Raw genomic sequence first — 19009 nt, forward strand, 5'->3', positions numbered from 1 at the left:
ATTTGATCATTCATTTTGCAATAAATCACTGGATATTCCCATGATAGACAAGAAGCAGCTTGTATGTTGCTGTCCCATTCACTTCAGTCACATCAAACCCATTAAATTGGTAGTTATGTTAATTCAAATTAGAAAATAGCATGTTATTGTGCTTTAAAATAAGCATGTCAATAAAATGATTAAATCCCAGGAAAATAATAAATGCTGAGATGAGATGATACTATTTGATGAATGAGAAAATTAGGCAGTTGCAAATAGTATTTCAGCTTTTTTAATGTACTATATATGCAAATTAATTACGCATTTACAGATTGAAAGCATAGTTATTACATGGACAGAGATTGTCAAGATATAATTAATATTGAGTTTTGCTTTATGTTTCTCAGACTTGTCAGTAAACCAAATGCAAAAAATGTTAATGAAGTACTTTTGCTTGGTAACTGTGTTCCGGTATTTTATATACTGCGAATATCCTTTTTAAATTTGAAATTTGTTCTTCCAGCAGGCACAAAATTTTTGGAACTGCTTATTTTCCTTACATGAAAAGGTAAGTGTACTGTATATAGCACAGGCTGATTATTACCATCTAATTTGATAAGTACATTTGAAGCATCATGAAGGAAGTATTTTCTGGGGAAAAAAAAAAATCCCTGTGAGTGTCAATTGCACCTTATTAAGCCCTCAATGGTGATGATTGGTTCATGCTGGATAAGTAATTGAATAGAGGTTTTTTTTGTTTATGTTAATGCAAGAAAATGGATTGCTGGTATTCCTCTTTATATTTTCCTTGGGGCTGATGCTAGCACAGTTGGCGGATGACACCAAGGGCAGAGCATGGGATGCTTCCAGTTTACTTTAGACTTTGTTTTTTCTCCTCAGTATCAGTGTTTGGCTTGAGAGAGTAAGGATTGGAAAGGCTTGATGATGAAAGATAAAAGTGAGTTTTCATATGTACATAATTATTTGCAACAGTACTAAAAAGTGCTGTAAATATAAAATTCTTTATACAGGCAAGAAAATCTTAACATATTCTTCTCCTTTCTTGAGTTTTCTTTGCATTATCAAATAGCTGCATATTTTCTACGCCCTTTTGATCAATTTTGCCAAAACAAAATTAATATAAAGAAAAATCCTTTGAACTCCAAAAGATCTGACAGAGGCTTAGTCTTTCAAATGCTGAATTTTTAATCTATTAATTCTAACACAAAAAGGAATGGAGGAAGACTTTCATTATAAACCCAGAAGTTTGTTTTGGTCTTTCTTTCCTTTTTGGTGTTGTACCAGCAAACACTTCTTTTCCTTGACAAATGTTTTCTAAGATAATATTACTTGTAACACCCTGCTGCCAGTTCTGCTTCCTACAATTTTATAGGACGGAGAGATAAAGATGTTTTAGAGCAAACAAATTTGGCCCTAGCAACTAATTAATGCTCCATGACAATTTTTCTTAAAGCTGTCATTGTGGCCTCATCTTAGTGTACTCCTTTGGGTTTTGGTTGAGTAGTGCCTTTTTTTTTTTTTACTTTTTGGTTGAGAGTGATTTATGTGATGAGATTATTCATTCTGAACTCACGTGAGTTCAGATTGCACAGTAATGAGAATTTAGAACTGAAACTGCATGTAATTCTCAATAAGTAGGTGTTTTGCAACTTCAAAAAGTGGTTAGCCTTTATGGTATGGATGTAACCGTAGAGGCATTTTTCATTATTTCTCTCTATTCACAGCTGGAGAAATAACAATTTCCAGGGCTTTTCGTGTGCAGGGTTTTTTTTTTGCATGAACCCCACCTTATTTATAAAGGTAAAACAACATCCTGTGTTTGGTTTTTCTGGTTCATCTTCTGTTTTGGGATCAAGGTTCCCCAACCTGTTACAAGAAAATTCAGTGCTGGTACTGCACAATAGCACAGCCCTGATGTGTTGCCTTCAGTTGAGGATGTGTTAGCTTGCTCTAAAGAGATCCTTTCCTATGACTAAGACCTCTGGAATTTGTCAAATGTCATCCACTGAAGCTGGGTCTGTGGTGGCTGTCAGAATCCATGAATCCTGGACACTTCCTGACCCTGCCTGAGTCGCTCTGTCAGCAGGTTGAACGTGGACACACATTTGTCTTGGGCTCAGCCCTGTTATGTTTGGGTGTGCAGAAAATACTGTAAGGTACCTTCAAGGTCAGTGAGTTTTGGACAGTGATGGATTTCAGCTCTGAACCCCTTGGGAGCTGTGGGTTTATCCCTGGTGGTGCCAGGGATGGATAATTCTCAAAAACAGGTGTAGGTATTGAATAGCGTGAAAGAAACAGCCTAAAAAGGTGGAATGGAGCAAGGTTTCATAGCAAACCTGCTGTTTTTCACTCGGGTTCTTGGCATCAGAGCAGACCCAACTTCTGTGACAGGAAAAGTGGAGAAAAGTCTCCTCCCAAGGCAACTCTTTGGCAACATTGGAAGCTTTCGGGAGCAGAGCTGCTAAAATCAGTGGCTACTGGAGTGCCACAGGATTAACCAGTAGTTAGAACAGGGTATGAACTTTGGGGTTTTTTTTTTTTTTTTTGCACTTCACAAAAACCTGGTACATACACAGTTCATTGAGTAGGGATTTTGTTGGGTTAGGTAGGCAGATGGAGAGGAAGATGCTGTGTGACAAAAGGAGTTTCTCTTTGGCAGATACTCGGGAGAGTATGGGGAAAAATTTGGGTAAAACCAGAAATAAGAATGTTTTAGAGCACTGACTTATGTAATATTTCAAGGGTTAGGTGAATGCCACTGAAAAGAGAAAAGGAATGAAACTCAGTATCACATCACATTCCTGAATGTGAAGTCCTGTGAGCATCTGTGGAGGTACTTCTTTCCCATTTACGAATAGCTATGTGTCCTGGCTCCAAAATAACAGGCCAAAACCACCATTAACAAAAAACTCTAGGTATGGCAATGATAAAAAGGCTGCCTCGTGGATTGATGTGCTGGAGTGATGCATTATTCATACAGGAGCAAGGTGTGAGACAGAAACATATATGACTCATTGTAAACAGAACAAGAAACATTGAGCAGCTGATAATTAATTAGCAAGCTGATAATTGAGACTGGTTTAATAGGTACTTACTCATCCCACAATAGTGTTATTTACCAAAAAAAAGGGGATTTAGAGTACACCTAGCAAGTGTCATATTAATGATGTGATAATGGGGCATGTAAAACTTCACACTTCATTCATTATACATGCATTCTACTGTATATGAAGTCAGATAATGCTTATAGTCTTGGAGAGTGACTAAACGTTTAAAGCAGGCAATTTTATAGCACTTTCTAAGTCATATGCACAGTCCAGTCATTCTGTGTATGAAATTCAGCTGCTGCTGAGCTGAAATATTGCAGTTAATACTGGACTGTAAATCTGGTACCTGACTTAGAAATTGCATGAACTCCTAAGAGGGTCAGTGCAGTTATTTTGAGGGCTTTAGCAGCACTCAGCCAATATCTTCAAGGGGGGCATTCAGATGCAATAAATAATTAAAAACAGGAGTAAAAGAATGCAGGATCTTCTATTGGGAATGGATGCTTCCAAAGTCATGGTTTTGAGCCTAATTTCTAATATTTAGGCTCTTGGAACCTTGGTCTTTTAAACTTAATTTCTAATAGATGTTTCTGTGAAAATTTTAACCTTTCATATCTTTATAAACTATGATGATTGTAAATTTTATCAAATACATTGCCATATTCTTACAGACATGCAGAATGTTTTCCCAAAATTTCAAGTCAGTGTTGACCTTCTCCAGCCAAGATGTAGTACAGGCTTACTTTATTGAAAATAAATAAACACAGCACAAGTAATATTAATGTGAATATCTTGGTGTAGCATTATGGAATACCTTAAAATTTTGCAAAGATATTTTAGTATTCTTCCCCTTCCCACAGGGCCCTGCCATCCCTTTCCTTGGTGAAAAAAAATCTTCATGTGTAATTTATTTCCCTCTATATTAGAACTAGATTTGAAGAAACACATCAGCACAAGAGAACCAGATCAAAAGGTAGATATGCCTGAAAATTAACAAGGGCACAGTTTTTTGCACCTGTAGCCCTCTAAAAGCACAGACCTATTTTTGCTTCAGCTTTGCATTTTAATGCTAAAATTCTAAGACAAAAGTGAAACAAAAAAGAGCAATACTCTGATTTTTACTAGCCGGATATATTCTGCATTTTTTATACATCATATTTACTGGTAACAAAACAAAAATAAAGTTAGTTGAAGCATTATTATGGGAAGTCCCATAAAATCTATTGTAGTCACTTTCCCTGCTCAGGTAGGAGGATTATTTGTCATATTAAACTTTAGTTCTGGAGATAAAACTTTAAGAAGTTTAAATTTTAATTTCCTGTTTTTCCAATGCTCTGCTTCTTTTTGTGACTAATTATTTTCTTATAAACCTATAATTTTTACTGAAGCTTCAAAGTGCTTCATGAGTTGGAAGGCATTGCAAAGAGCAGTTCCCCCAGAGGCAATGTTAATACTAAATACACAGTGTGAGAAGCATTAGAATGAAACCAGGAATTTAACAAGTCTGAGGATCTCTGCTCCAAAAGAATCCAAGGATCAATGGGTATCGTGGATGGGATTCATGGGTGTTGACCCAATCCCTGGATATTTTAGTGCTGTTCTATGACAGCCATATGTCTTTACAAATGTTCACAGTTTAACAGGAATATTTTCAATTTAGCATTTATATTGCTTGTGAATGTCAGAGGATGAAATAATTTTATATGAAACAGGAAGCAGAGTAAAAAATAGATGAACAGGAAAAAAATATGTAGAAGTAAAATTTTGCTCTCCTAAGAAAAAACTCCATTTTTTATATTTTCATTAAAGATTATAAAAATCTCTTGGAAGAATGCTGTGAGAAGAAAGGTGTCTGAGAGATTTGAGGTTGCAATAATGGCAGTGAATAACTATTTCTCTTCGTGCCAGTGGTATATGTGCAGGTATATTATTTGTCTCAGCATGCTGCAACATTTGGTTTCCTGCTCAACAAGGTACTTAGCAGACATAAAATTCCATCTTCAGGAGTTCTGAAATGGTTTGCTTGTCTTAAATATCTTATTTATAAACTAGGTGTTTATGGTCTCTGTTTAAATTATGATTAAAACAAGAGATGGGACAACTTTAGAGTCCTGACCAAATACAACCTCTCTCATAGTATGTCATGAGTAAATTAGTAGAGTAACTTAATATTTTTTTTTTCAGTCTGGTGTTTATTACATTCTGTAGTTAGAAATAAAGTGTAAAATTATGCCTGTGACATGAAGAGAATGCAGTAGTGGGAATGCTGAGGAGAATAATACTGACATTAATTTGGCTCTGGTGTCACAGTGAAACTTGGGTGCCTTTCCACCAGTGTCACTTATGGGGGACACTGAACTTAGCCCCTGATGGCGTTGCTTGAAATGAGGTGTCAGAGGTGTTGAATCAGAGTGGCTGGATGTGTGTAACTGATCTGGCTTTACAAGGAGTGTTAATTTCCAGAATAAAACTCAAATTCTTAAATAGAGGACTGAGGTTTTGTTTTGAATGTGCCTAAAACTGAATCTCATGGGTCATTTCTGAAAAAGGGAAGTTTTTTTCTCCATACGCCTTCAGTAGTTAAGAGTGGCAGCTGATGATCTTAACAGTAGATCTTTGCTGCACTTCATGCACTTTGCCCTGGGAGGCTGAAGGGGACCACAATTGATTTCACAGGCAGTTAGGTAGCTGCTGTTTCCTAGGCTGAGGGGATTTATTCAGTGTACGTGAAAGGATAAATGATTTCTCTTAGGAATGAGCAGGTTTTTTAATAGTTGGAGGACCAAACATATTAGTGCTAATGGTTAATTCCCAGCTGAGGAGCATGTTCCAGTCACTGCCTAAATATATTGCTTTCTGCTTAATTTTTCACTTCACATTTTACTTCTAATCTCAAAGATCTTCCATAACCTCAGTCCTGCTGAGCTAAACTTTCATTTCCTCCACGTCATCCTGTGCCATGTATTTAATAGATTGTCATTTATTAATCATCTCCAAATGCAAATTGAACATGTTAGGTGTGGGAGCCCTTTTCATCTATTCCCTAGGCCTTGAAATTCTCTGCCCAAGGTATTGGATCAGCAGTTCTGTGGAGGAGTTGAAAAACCAGATAAGTACACAACCAATGTCAGGTGTTCCAGGCAGCCTGGCAGAACTGTGAAGTCTCTTCTTTTGTTGCTGGTTCCTTTTCTTCCCCCATCTCTTCCTTCAGTGCCTTGCTATTCTCATCATGAAAGGAACTTTCTAAATGTATGTTGAATAGCTAAATACTGAGCCAATTTGTAAAACATCTTGATAATATTTTAAACCTGAATTAGGTTATTACCTTGATTGCATTTGACTAATGTGCCAGCTCATTAGGAAGCTGGTGTACATAAAGCAAGCATATTATGGTAAAGAGTGAATGAGATTTTACTCACATCTTTTAGAAAGACATCATGTGCAAGAAGAAATACAGTCAGAATCCATGTGTGCAGTTATTGTAAAATGGTTTTCTTCTGCAATTCCTTTTTTAAAATATAGATTGAAAAAAGATCTTATTCAATAAAATATCTCCAAAGCCTTCCTTTCCTCTTTTGCACTCTGACATACCTTAAAAGCCTTCTTTTCCACTTCTGCACTTACAAAAAGGAAACAAAACTTGAGGTTTTTATTACTGTGACCAAGAGACCTAGCAGCGTGAATTTACTGATCTTTAGAGCCAAATATAATTATGAAATAGCAGATGTAACGGGGTGATAGGATGATTGGGAATTTTAAAAGAATGATGGAGAACTCTGGAGAAACCAGTAGAGTGTTCCTTTTTAAATAAAAAAGTACCAAATAATAAGAAAAATCTGCTGGTTTTCTTCTTATTCATACTAATAGTGTCCACCAAAGAGCCACTTACCAAAAAGTGGCTCTTTGGTGGACATTATTTGTATGAGGGCCGGAAGAAAGTGAAAGGAAGTAGAAGATGGCTGACTAACAAAGGAACAATAGATATTTATAAATATGTCCTTAAATGATTTTTTTTTTTTAGTCTTCAGTCCTCCAACTTTCTTTGGACTCTGAAGGAGTTCTTGTAGTGCCAGGAGGCTGTTCTACTGTAGCTCCATTTGACATTAGAGAAAACAATGTAATTGTTCTCCAGGTGACTTCACTAAGAAAAGTTTGATGGTGCCTGTACATGCAGCACACAGGAGGATGTTTGTATCAGAGATGAACAAGTAAATGGGAAAGAGCTGTTTCTTTATCTATACTTTCTTTTCCTTTTGGCTGCAGCTAAGAGAGAAGGGCTTATATCTGATTTAATGCTATAGCAGGAAATGTGAGGTTTCACCTTTCTGTGGCTTTGAAAATGTATTATTGCTTCATGCAACAGACGAGGAGAAGAATCATGGCTTGAAAACATCAGGAATGGCATGAAAATGGCATGTGGTGGTGTCGCTGGTAGCAGTGCCCATCTGCCAAGTGTTTCATTAATCCATGAGTGTTCTGTTATGCCTTCATGATGGGAAGGTGTAGTTTATGTAACAGAGAATTCAGATTGTTTGCATGTGGATTTTTGATCAATATATCTTCATTTTTACAACACAGGCTGCATAGCCTCACCTACCCTTGCTATAGTGAAGTGATGTTGCTCCATTGATGTTGAACATGAGGGTTAAAGCTCAAGTGTGATGAATTGAGAAATACTTGAAAATATGTTCAGTTTTGTCAATGTCGTTCATTTCTGTCAGTGTTGTTCTTGCAGAGGGTGGTATTGCTGGTAGTGGAGGTATAACCTAATGAGTTTAATGCTGCATTGCTAAGTATTTAATCATGTCATGCTCTGCTGTTCATCCTTAGTTAATATATGTCACAGACTAATGAAAGTGTCAAGGTTAAAAATATACTGGGAGTAGATCATACAGAATGATTTCTAGTTCTGGGAATAAGTTCATTTTCTTTTCTGTAACTTTTTTTTTCTTCTCTACTTTCACCCTCACCTCCCTTCCCCTACCTTTTTAATATTTTGAGCAAAGTGTTTATAGAGCCTCTTTCTACCCCTTAGGTAAGGTTTTGTGACTCTTGTTTTATTAGATGGGAGAAAATCATGGTTTTATACGAAGGATTTCACACTGGGCTGCACCACCTGGTCCTCATTTGGTGAAAGGCTGTAACTGTTCTCAATATAACTTTGTTAGCAAGCCCCTGACACTTGTAGAAATGTAATGAGGAATACTTGTAGATATGGCACAAGGAGGAGAATTTGTTCAGATTTCAGCTGGTAAGTGGGGGAAAGTTACTGTTGCTGTTCCTACCTCGTTTTCCTTTATGCGTGTGAGAGAGGGTTGACAGCCATGAGAGAGGTAGATTGAAAAGGTGTTAAAACTTTATTTTTAAAATTTTAAGTTCTGTTACTTAAACTCTAGTCTAAAAAAAACCATGAAAGGTTATTTCTTTTCTCACTTTTTAATTCACTGCTAATTTTGAGTTGTCATCACAATAATTTGATTTGGGTTTTTTTGCAAGCACAATTTCAAATATCTGGTATGGTTAAGAAAGAAATTATTTAAGATGATCTTTGCCTTTGTTCTCCTGTATTTGTCGTGTTTTGCTACATTTTCTATACATTGAACTTACCATCCATTCAATGCATGTGTAGCAATAAGAATGCTATGAGATAGGAAAGGCCTGGATGCTGTCAGGAACCTTATCAAGTCTGTAAATTATCTGATGTAGTGTTAGATTGTCCATGACTTCATTTTTTTTCACCCTGATATTAAATGAGGGGAAAAACAATTACTGTCAGTGTACAAGTCCTCCCTATCCTGTGTCACATCAAAGTGCTCTCTTGATTAAATAAAATTATCTCCTCCTCATTGTTCTGGAGTTCTGATGCCACAATTTCTACCTGTTCATTAATTATTTTTTCCTTTTTTTTTTTCTCCACTATTTTTCCCTGCAAATGCCTTAACTTTATGTCTGGCAAGTGTTTCATTGCTAAACTGGGGTATTCACTTGTTGGAGTCTGGTATGGGCTGTTAAAACACTGTAATTTCTTCAGTATGTTTTTTGAGTGATATGAACTTTAAACATTCTTAAATTGACTAAAGTCAGGTCTTTAATGCAGAAACAAGCACGTGAAAGGTAGCTTTGTCACAGAGGAATAATTTGGAAGCTTTATCGTGCCCACAAATGTGAGATCTGGGTAAGGATCGCCATCATCACCCAAACCTCTGCGTTATTGGAGAGGAATCTTTTGTCAGATGATCAGGTCATCATTTGTGACTGTGGATTGCAGGACTCTTTCCTTGGAGTTCAGGTAGTCTTGGGGAAAGGTTGAAGACTTTTGTTCTTGTTGCTTTTAATATTTACTATGAACAAGATCATTGTTTTATAATCTAACTCACTAAAGGTCAAAAGCTTTTTGAGCACATTATTATACATCTGTGTAATTTTCTGGTAGTGTGTTTTGTTTCTGCATACAAGATAAAATTGTTAGGACACTTGCCCAGTAAGACAAAGGTTTGACCTTGTCTGTTATGCCTTCATGATAGGAAGGAGCAGTTTATGTAACAATTCAGATTTTTTGCATGTGGATTTTTGATGAATGTGTCTTCATTTGACCTTGTCCTTCTCTTCCTTTAGTCTTTCAGTCTGACAGCAAATTTGTGTTCACTTTTCACTGTGCTCAGAACTGTGTGACCTGAACTCAGAAGAGTTGCTTAATGAAAACAAATTATTATTAAAATACCAGTCTGGAAGGCTTCCCACTTAAGGGCATGAGCTGGTAGTGTGTCCAGCCCAGACTACCAACTTAATTTTTGCTTTTTTATTCTTTATGATCTGGTCACTGCTGTTGCATTACTTAATGGAAAGAGTTGCCACCATGTGGAAGGCTACTCAGTATGGAAATGCTCCCTGGCTTGCATTCCAGAAAATACAGGAATCCTGTGACTTTTGTTCATAGGATGCAGCAAGAAAAGCATGAGAGGAACACATCTCTTAGTTGACCAAATCATATGAATAAATGAATAATATATTATTAAACATTTTATTAGTGAAAGAAAGAAGAGGTTCAAAGAGGAATCACCCTGACTCCCCGTGGCTCCTGTGGAGCTTGGTCTGCATTTTTTTGTCCTCCCTAAGGTCTGAAGGTGGTAGTTAGTGAGGAACTTGATTTTTTTAACTCCCACTGCTGCCCAAACGTTTCAACTTCCTGAGTATCACTGGGACTTTGATATTTCATTATTCTTTTGCATAATTGCTGACAGTGGCACAGTAGGCTCCTCTTACAAAGGACTCCCTGAAGTAATGTATTGTTAATAACAAAGCTAAAAATTCTAATGGTGATATTTACTACTAATGAATTTTTGTTTCTAGAGTGTATCTACTGCACATTTATTTTCATCGAGTGAAAAGGGACTATGTACAGGAATAAACAGTACACCACTAGTGGAGTTTTGAATAAGTGGACCTTTGAGAAATCGAAATTAAATGGTGTTAGTATTGAGCAGATAAGATGAAACTGAGAACTCCAAGAAGGTAACGGACAATAACTGAAATTTCACAAATGCAGAGTGTTTTCCTTTATTGTCCACTTGATACATCCAGGATTCAGAGATTTCTTGCAAAAAGTGGTGTTATCACTCTGTATCTTGAAATCATTGAACTACATTTTTAGGGTAGGACTTTTTTTACATTTTGTGTGCATTGTTGGTTAAAAAAAAGACAAGTTACCTACCTATTGCATAAATGCCAATTGATTTCTCTTTTTGATGGCTGAGAGACATTGCTTTAGTCAATGGAAAACTTGAAAACCTCAGGAACATGATAAAAACATTTTGTACGTTCTTCCAATATCTTTTGTACATCCTTCAGTGTATGTTGCACTGTGCACTGACAGTTTTGTTTTCCTGACAGTGTTGTAGTTTTTATTTGTCTTTAGATTTTGCTGTGTTCCACATTCTGTTCTGAAATGCAGGGAATGAAAGAAATATCTTTTATCCCTAAGGAAAATAAATTAATAGGGGAGGGGAAAGTAATGAGTGGGTTGTGCTTACATGATCATGTCAAAGTGTGCATCATCCTACCACATGATGGGGCAGCTCTGATCTTTTGGGACTTTTGGTTCTTTTTTGGGACGTGAAATTCTGGAGTTGTGTTTAATTTGCTCTGAAACAAGAGTATGTGACAAAAAAGCAGTGCTGCTAAGCAAAGATTAATAATGTGTAAATGTTTCAAATACTGGGAAGGATAACTAAATACGTGTGTTCCTGCTTTCAGTCTGGAATGATTTCCCCCATGTATAATTTAGCTGAACCAAAAAGAAGAGAAGCTGATGGTGGAGGTGCCAGCTTACTTGAAACGTGGAGCTCCAGTTGCAGCGTCTACAAACAGCAAGTGGAGTGCGAAGGATTAGTTGGAACCCCAACAGATGCTGATTATGAAGCGGTGTCAGAATTTAAGCACAGGGTGAAAGGGTTGAGAAAGATTTATCTGAAGCGTTTCTGTTGCTCTGCTATGATTTGTAGAACAGCTTAGCAGGTGTGCCTGTCACATTCTGGACTTTTCTCTCCAGTCTCTCAGAATGTGAGAATAATTTCACGTGTGTCTGTGCTCTCCTCTTGCTTTCTCATCCGGTTCCTGTGCCAGAGGGCTGCAGTGTGGTCACTGTTATCCTTGTGGGATTGAGCACCACAAGGAAGCAGCAGTGCCTCAGCAGGCAGAGCAGGACACAGCTCTGGGCCACTCGTGTCCAGTTAGGGCATGGCAGGGATCAGTGCTAAGCCCAGACTATGTGGGGAGTTTTATGTAAGCCTGACATTGCTCTGGAACACATGCACACAGCAAAGGGGATGTTCTATGGAGTGGTGTGATTTATTTTAGCAAGTTAAATATCACCTTTCATCTTCTTCTGTAATTTTTGGGGAACAAAAGCTTTACACAGACTGTAGGTGTGATATGAGAAAGCATATGTGTATGTAAGGTCTGCTCTGAATAAGTAGCTTGGTGAATAAATGCTAAAAATGCTTTTCTAAATACTGAATTACAGAGAAAAAAGAATTAGGGATTTTTATTTTTTTAAAGAAAGGGATAAATTTCAGTAGCTGTATGTTAAGATATTCTTTCTACTTCATGCGCTAAAAATGTGAGTTTGGTGTCTTCTGTAATATAAGAAAGCCGGAGCTACTTGGTATGTGCCTTTTGAAATGAAAATGAGCCACATTACTTTGAATGGTAAGAGGGATTTTAGATTTAAATCTTTAGATTTTTTTTCTCGTATCTCTAGTATTATAATGTCATCAGATAAACTATTTTCTGCATCTAATGGTGAAATAGTCTGTAGCAGAGCTGATCAATGGTTTCCAAATATGTTACTTATCAAATTTTATATTTTAAGATGCTTGTTATGGAGATTTCTTAAGATTCCATTGGCTTTAATTGCTCTTGTTTCACCATCTTTCTGCTTGACCGCTCATTATTTTTATCTGAAAAAGGAGCTTCTCTTTTTTCCCCTTCCTTTCTTCTCCTAGGAAGAAGGTTAAAAAGCAACTTTCTAGAAAATTGACGTTGTGTGGTTTTGGGATGTTGAGCTTGAAGACCTTTAAGTTTCTCTGAGCACAAAGAAAAATCTCTTTTGTGGACATCCCTCTCTTCAGCGACATCCTCTAAGATCTAAATTTGCTGTCTCAGAATCAGATATCACTTGTGGCATTGGCAGTGACAGTGAGGACAAGAAACAGAGGAGGAGTCTGCTGGGTGTTTTCAGCCCGACAATTTATGCTCTTTGACATAAAAGGTGCTTGATACAAAGAGGCGGCTCTAAAGCTTAAGGGAAAGATCTCAGCTTTCTCACCTCAAGAGCAGGGTCTATACAGATTTTTGAAGAGGAAGTAGCTGTTTTGTGTTCTCCAAATCTATGAAAATGTAATTTCTGTGGTTGTTACCTTCTCTGAAGAGTCTCTTTTCTCCAGACTGCTGTATAAATTCGTTACTTTGTTAACTTCCTTTTCCCTACCAGAAAAGAACATGGAAAAACCCAAAAGATAGAATATGAGGAAAACTGAGTAATTCTGGTTGAATTAAAGATAATTCCATAACTTCTGAAGCTATTACCACAAGATGTGCATCTAGGCGTTATGTATTATTTCTAATTTAACTGAAATCCTTGCTCTTTGCTTTAATTTTCACTTTGTTTGCTGCCCAGCTCCAATTTGGTTTTGGGAGCTCTTTGGAGCTGCACAAAGACTCTCAAGAAGTTTTCCCTTAAATCTGAGCTGAAAATGAAATGCAATTTGTATTGAAGTGGGTGAGAGCTATTCTATACTCTGGAAACAATCTGGTCAGCTAGAAGGAGGTGTAGTATTGGAAGGACTCATGTGGCTGTGAGATCTAGAAGGTTCCAGAGAAAGCTTCTGAAGAAAAGCTTCCTGTCATAGCCCTTACCTTCAGGTGGCTTTTACCTGCTTTCTCTGTATCTCTGTTAAAGCTCCTTAGGGTGAAGTTTGTCTTCTGTGTCCATGCACAGAGCCCAGGATTGAAAAAAATCCCCTTGCACATGGCCCACAGCTTTTTGGAATAGTTACAAGTCTATGGGGTCTTTTGATCTACTTCAGAGACTTTTAGAACTGCCCACAAACCTCTGGGACTGCAGAAAGATTTTGGAGAAGAAAGTCCTTGAGGGAGTGCAGTGTTTTAACTTGTGAACAGTTTGGCTTTTCAGTGTTTAGTGTGCTTTTTTAACTGAAGTTCACGAACCAGGAAATGTATTTTAATCACATTTTTTACTTTGTTAAACCCCCTGTTAAGTCTATTTGCATTTCTGAGTAAGTAATAGAAGGATTAGATGCTATTTTCTTACTGTGCCTTAGCTCTGCATTGTGTGTTTGAAGTAAGAGTGTGACAAATGCTTGAAATTGAAAGTTCCTCTGAAAAGGAATTACTGGTTTTTTTTTTTTTAACTTTCTGCATGCTCAGGAGAGCTTCAACTCCTTTATAACAGTCAATTGTATTTATATCTGTAAATGGCAACAGCTGTGTCATCCTATTACAATCCTGCCAGAGAAACTGTGTCTCCACCAAGGTAAGGTTTGCGGTGTTTGAGAAAATGTCAGCTATAGAAAATGTTTGGGTAGGCAAATGTCAGTGAGATATTAAAATGGTCTTGGTGGACAGAACAAGAGCATAATGTTTGCCAGCTTCTAAAGTCACACTGAACCAATTTCTTTTTTTTTTTCCTCCTCACCTCAAAGTTGCTTATTGTCAGTGAATTTGAATTCCTTTTTGTAGAGATGGATGTATTTTTCCTGTGAGAGCACACAGCTGAGTAGCTTGTACTGGATGTCATTTTTCACATAAGGAAGCTGCCATTGAACAAGCTGATTCCTCACTTTACGGTTTTTCCTTTTTGAAATCTTGAAATGAGAATCTTGAAATGAGTATTTATTCTGTGAGGATGAACCACTGATTTTAGCCAAGTGCAGGAAATTTAAATCACATGAAGTTATTGCAGTACTATGTAAGGACCAACAGAGCTTTTATCCCCCCCAATTCCTGTCTTATGAGGAACAGTTAAATTTCATCAATCATGAACTAATTAATGGATATGATAGCTTAATGTTCCTCCCCTAAGGATTCTAGGATGAAGCATGCAGTTTATTAATCTGCATTTTGGTCAGCTTGATCACTGCTACAACATTGACTGTGGTAGGGTTTTGAGGTTCAATTCAATTTTAACAGAGAACTATTTCTTTTTTCTCTTTTTTAACTCTCTCCATCCTCAGTCCTCCTTCATTGTATTTGCCCAGCAATGAATGCTTCAACTCAATTTTTGGGAAAATGCCATTGTTGTCCTTTTGGGGTTTTTTGGTTTGTTCCACACCCCATCCCCCTGCAATCCCTTAGGTCAAATGGAAGGGGGAAAAGGCAGCAGCATTTGCTTCTTCTCAGCATTTGTCATCCTCACCTCTTGCAACTCCAGATTTCAGTCTAGAACTATAAACAGAGTCTGAGATGAACTGGCTGATTTTCAAGGTAGTAGGAAATTTCAACCTGTTTAATTTAGTGCAACCTTCAGGTTTTAGATTTCCATCAAGATATACCTCAAGGGGAAAAAAAAAAAACCACTAACTCTGATGCTCCTTACTTGATTTAATTAAAAAAAGATATTTTAGATCCTTTTTATGCATCTTCAAAGTGTGGTTATTAAGTTGGAGTCTTTTGTGATAAACTCAGCTCTGAAATAGTTCAGCCACTGCAAGCTGATTGTGCCACTTAAGTCAGATCATCAATCCGCTGTTGTTCTTCATTTCCTCATTTCATCTGTTTCATCATAACCTGTACTGAATGAACCTCGTGCTTCAGATATCTTCTAGAAGTCTACAAGGTTAGGAGAGAACTTTTGTTGGCCTCTTTGATCTCCTGGCGATTTTTATCAGCCCCTTTGAAACTCTGAGGAAGGTTCAGATCTCCTCCAGAGCAAAGGGGGCTGCATTTGCACTGTTGTCACATTTTTGTCTGACTTCTTGGCCTGGGACTCAGTTTTTCTGCAGATTGTGGCCACCTGTGCAGCTTCCTGTTTTTATCTTACAAAATGAAGGGAAGGGTACAGGGTTTTTGCTCCAATTTCCCACTGAAGGACGGAAAAAGGGCAACTTAAAGCTGAGATAAATTTCCATAGTTTTGTTTCCTGTTGTGTGCAAAAACTAAAAGAGTAGGATGTCTTTTGGATTCTTTACAGGGATACCTAATCCCAGATCCAGGGACAAGACACAAATGAAGCAGAATTTTTCTGGTTCTTGAGGTGACTGAGGTGAATCCTGGTGACTTCAGGATTTAAATTTAGGTACCAGGCAGAACCAGATCCTAAAGACCTGAGCTTTATTTTTGAGAGGCTGTTGGAAGCTTGATTGAACAAGGACTGAGTAAAATCAGGGACTGACCCTGAGATTTCCCAACGAAGTTTTTCAGTCAGCTGGGACTCCTGTGTGTGTGCAGATGTAGTGATCTGGAACAAAATTATCCTGTGGGTAATTGTTCATTTGTCAGGAGCATGGAGGAGTCTACACCATGGTTTTTGTGAGTGCCTTGCTTTTAAAAAGGTGCTGCAAGACACCACCCAACCACTGCAATTCTGGGAATATAAAAATAGGAAGATTTTTAACGTGTGTTTTGCCATGTTTGTTTATTTTCTCTCTCCATTTGGATCTGTAGAATTTTCAGGTGTCTCTGGTTTTAGTTATTTCTGGAGTGCTTTGTGGGAGGGAAGAGGGCAAAAGCCAATTTCATTGTTCTTTGCTTTTAAAAACTTGTAAGTAATGTGCTGCGAAGAATTTTGCATTATGTTTGCTCCATTACGTTCTGTCTCTTGTCTTTCTATAGTTGGAGAGGTGCTATAAAAATATGCTAATAGAAATTTTATTAATTTGATATTGGACCTATCTGGGAAAAATTTACTACCTTGCAGTCAGATTTTTTTAATACTTGAAGATTACTGATATGGAAAAAGAATAATTTGGATTTTTTTTTTTTAGACAAATGGTATGCCTACATCTCTTATGAGTGGGGAACTAGAATAAGGCTTTAGAATTTAATTGCAGTCTGGTGCTGAAAGTTATCTGGAAAGGGGTGGAGAGGTATTTTTGATAAAAAACTTTCTAGCCTCTGAAGTTCTCTATCACGTTATTGTGCATTTTCTTACCCCCCTGGATGGCCTAAGATATGTGGGGATTTTTATGACTCAGAAGCTGTTATTGAATATTGCCCAGCAGTGCTTCCTGCAAAGTTCTCTCTGCTTGCCTCCAGATTTGATCATCCTCATCTTTGGCACGAGCAGATTGTTGCCTTGCTAGCAGGAGGCCCTTGGTGCCAGCAGGGTGTAGATTTCCTGTCCTTTCCCCATGTGATGATTAAGCTGTGATTTTGGGAATTCTGACACCCCACTGCACATTGCTGGCAGGGACAGCCACACAGCTGGGTGCCTCCGGGCAAGCCACTGATGCCTATTGATCCAGATTCTCACTCCATTGGATGGATGTGGGCACCCTTTTTTGTTAAAAGCTTATGGATTTATATCAGGTCAGAAAGTTGAAATCCAAACCCCAAATCTAGGTGCCTTCTGCTGAGTATTGCCTTGATAATGCGCACAAAATCAAGGCTGAGGCTCCTGAAATGGGTCAAACTGGTTGGTTTTGATTTAGATCAGAAATACCAGATGCAGCAAGCAATTAGCTCTGTAGCAGAGCTGTGGACTTCATTACTGTGACCCAGATGAGATCTGCTCTGGCACCAACCTGCATTCTGCAAGCTTAATGTGAATAAGGGTTTTCAATTCCAAAATACACAAGAGAAATAACAAGGACTTATGAGTGTAAATATGTTGCTGGGTTGTGGACCACAATAAACCAATAAATCTAGTGTGTCCTTTCACTCAAATGTGATTAAGTAAATTAGTGAATAATATGCTAGATTAATTCTCAGAATCATTTTGTTCTCCATGAATGTATCCTGAGCCTGTTGAATAAAATTTAAATTGTTTCAATTCTCATTTTCCCTGTAATATCTTTGCAGGTGTTGTTAAAAATACATTGATAGCTGCCTGTGAAGAGTTATTTAAACAAAAATGTTTTATGGATTATGTATAGTAACTTTATGCTTCATTGTTACACAGGGTTAAAACCAAAAGAATGGCATGGTTTTAACATTATTTTTGACACATGAAAAAGATAAATGCTGCCAGAGGTACGCTTGGTACATTACTTCATTATTTTGAGTAACTTCATGATTGATTCCAAGGGAAATAATCTTCACTCTTTAATACAGTACATATATTTTACCTTTCACAGAATCATAGAATGGCCTTGGTGGGAAGGGATTTGAAAACTCATCCAGTGCCACCCCCTGCCATGGGCAGGGACACTTTCCACTATTCCAGGTGGCTCAGAGCTCCATCCAGCCTGGCCTTGAACATTTCCAGGGATCCAGGGGCAGCCACAGCTGCTCTGGGCACCCTGTGCCAGGGCCTCCCACCCTCACAGGGAAGAAGTTCTTTGTAATATCTCATTCAAAGCTACCTTCCTTCAGTTTAAAGTCATTCATGTGCTTCTTTGCATCTGCTTGGTTAAGAAAGTGAAGCAGTTAGGCTCCACTGAGAAAATTACATAGTGTATAGTTATTTCTTGGAAGACCTTGACTTCACTTTTTTCTTCTTTCAGTTCATTATCATAATAATGTCTAATTTTCATGAAGTTCTTCAGGGCAAGTACTTTCCTTAGAGGCAATTTTTGTAACTTGAAGATACCTGTTATTTAAATTGGTGGTGCTCAATGGCTAGATATTTTCTGTGAGAAAACAGTAAAAAAAAAGTTCTTTTTTGAATGAAGATCACAGAGAAATGTACAAAGTAGCTGCTTAAAAATAATGACAAGCCTCATACAGTTTTTTTTATAACTTTTGTTTGCCTTTTCATTAGAAAAAATCAGAGGCATTTAGTTTCAAGTATGGCCTTCAATTAGTATTTAACTGACTATAAGTATCTAATTATATTGCAATTAATTCTTTATCTCAATCACTTAATTTAAAGTGGAACAGAATAACCTTGGGTTTGGGTAAGTTTGAGATAAGTAATCAAAGTAGAAGTCTGATAGCAATTAAAATGAAGATACATACACCACCCTGTAGGTACGGGCTTGGAGAACTTCTGAGAAGCAGCACACAATTTCACCATGGACACTGGGGTGGGTAAATAGGCTAAATGTCATTTTTATGTAAACCTGGTGTTTAGGTGCTCTCAATACTGCTCAGGTGTTATGAAAAATCTGTTATCACAGCAAATCACATTAAAACCCTTGAAGTAATCAGCAGATTATATGTGAAATGAAATGCAATCATCTGACATTTATGTGTAGATGCTGTGTTAGCTTGGAAGAGTTTCACTTTACCATTTCCTCTGCCCCCAAACAGTGGCCAAATCTTCCTGGAGTTGAAGTGAAAAC

This window comes from Camarhynchus parvulus, chromosome 1, assembly GCF_901933205.1.
Source record: "Camarhynchus parvulus chromosome 1, STF_HiC, whole genome shotgun sequence".
Classification (NCBI taxonomy): Eukaryota; Metazoa; Chordata; class Aves; order Passeriformes; family Thraupidae; genus Camarhynchus; species Camarhynchus parvulus.